We start from the raw sequence: 2,361 nt of genomic DNA, 5'->3' as shown, positions 1-2,361 counted from the left end.
ACCAAAGGGTCAAGTCACAATTAGCACTCACCATCGCTGAGGTCTTCTTCTTGGGTCCAGGGTTCAAGTCAGTTCAAGGTTCAGGCGCCATTTGTTGCAATTCAGCCCTTGATGGTGCTGGATGATGGTCGGATGGAGGATGAGGTCTTTCTCCTCCAGCTCGGACCACGAGTCTGCCACCCTATTCAGCTGGCAGTTCTGAGGTGATAGTGACGGGTAGAAAACTCACAAGCAGTCAGGCTTCAGGAGATAGCAGCTTTATTCAGTGGAGAATGCTGAAGCAAAAAGCCCCAGAATCAGGCCCAGAAAAAATCCCTTGCCTTTCACAGACCTTTGCTTTTATACACCAGATTCAGGTACCACCTAATGGGTGGGAGAAGAATGCCAGGTCACACCCTAGGTTAGGGCACAATTATTGATTAGGGTAGGATTAGTAACATAATAATCTTATGGAAATGTTTTCATACATAACACCCTCCAGCACTGTCCCCATTAGGGCTTGGGGTTCTGGAGCTCCACTGGGCCTCGAGGGGCTCTTCTGTGCAGTGGGGTGCAGGGTTGCTGGGCGAGTTAGCCCCAAATAGAGTGAATCAGGCAGCCAGGGCCTGGCAGTGGGGAGCTGGTCTCAGGAACCCCGCATGGAGTGCTCTCACCCCAACCTAGCTAACAGTTCCCCATAAGCCAAAACAGATGAGGGGGTGTAGGTTAATTCAGACCAGGAGCAATCAATGTTTCATTTCAGTTCCATTTCCCGAACACAGAGATCCTGGGTCTGGATAAATCCTCTGGCTAGCAAGTACCACTTGGAGCCTGGGTGATAGCACAGAGGGGGATGGCTGGGTTTGATTCCTGACTTTCCATAGTGTTCCCTGAGCATACAAGAGTGTTTTCTGAGTGCAGAAGCAGGAGTATTCCCAGAACACTTCAGGGTGTGGCACAAAAGCAAGCAAACAAACAAACAAACAAAAACAAACAAATTAGAAAAAAGAGGAAATAAAAAGAAGAGAAATAGTTGCAGCTTCAATCACTAGAATGCGTTATGCTCAGCACGTAGAGCTCTGAAAGGCCAGGAAGATCGTTCAAAGAGACTCGGACTCACAAATATTCAATCCCCTGTACTGAGCAATGTTGTAGTCATGTGTTGCCAGTTCTGTGCTGTTTTTTGCTTTTTAACTTATATGGTCTAATTTCTGGCAGGCTCTAGCTCTAATTTTGGCTTTCCAGATAAGAATGTCCTTATCCAAGGCTGAGTCTTCTTCTTGAAGGACTGTGCTGTCTCTCAGCCATCATTTTCCCAACCTCCCCGAAGTCTGTTACATCTTGCAATGGGGTGATGAGGTCTGAAGGTTTACAGTTTGAGCTTCTGTGGTTGCTCTGCTCATTGAGCGTAGGTGGCTTCTGTGACCATTTCACAACAATTTGGTGTATTACAACTGACCTTCTCCTGGCTCTGTGCTCTGGCATCACTCTTGGTGTCAAGCCATATCAGTAGTAAAATGATGGTTGTCACAGTCATGTAATTGGCTTCCAGTTTCACAACTTGGAGGATCTGTGGAGTTGGACCCGTGAAAACATATGGCCACAGCCTTAAGATAAGGAATTTGTGACCTAATGTTTGATTTACTGCCACATAGGCTGTATATGTCAACAGTTCCCCCAGAATTGTGGCCTAAGGCAGTTAGGTGTTGAGACAGAGGCCCTAAACAAACTTGGTGTTGAGTTCAAGCTCTGTCACACAAGCCCTTTCTCACTAGGAGAAACTCCAATTGCCCCATTCCCAGTGAGTGCATCTCATCACTTGGCACTGCCAAGATTGACCCACTTTGGTGCCAAGAGTCTCTATGTGAGGTTGAGGAAATACTAAATAATTGGTGGTTTCTAGCCCTGAACTGCCCGCTGGACAAACTCGGGCTGGCATTGTCCCTCTTGAGTCCCTATGGGTTTTTTTTTGCTCCCCAGGCAAGTGTAGGGAGCATAGGCAGACCCAAGTTTCCTTCCACTTCAAGGGCAAGGTTGATGATTTCCTGTGCTTCCCAAGCATCCGTTTCTGGAACAGAAGAGCCTGGTTTCCGGGTGGCAGTGGGGATGCAGTCGAGGACCACGCCTGCCATTGAGAAAAAGGGCAGGAACAGGAAGCTGGCCTTTCTGGCCCTTTCCAAGAACGTGGACAGGAATGCAGGGCGGAGGTTAGCTCTGACCTTCTGGCTGGCCTGCGCCCGCCTCTCTCCCTGGGGGTATGTATATATAGGGAACAGAGTGGTCCCTTGACTTTAGCCAGTACACAGCTAGCTGCAGAAGACAGCGCGATATTCTGGGGTAAGGGCCTCCTGCGATATTCTGGGGTAAGGACCTCCTGCGGGA

This window comes from Suncus etruscus, chromosome 18 (assembly GCF_024139225.1).
Source record: "Suncus etruscus isolate mSunEtr1 chromosome 18, mSunEtr1.pri.cur, whole genome shotgun sequence".
NCBI classification, from domain to species: Eukaryota; Metazoa; Chordata; class Mammalia; order Eulipotyphla; family Soricidae; genus Suncus; species Suncus etruscus.
Note: the sequence above shows the minus strand (reverse complement) of the source record.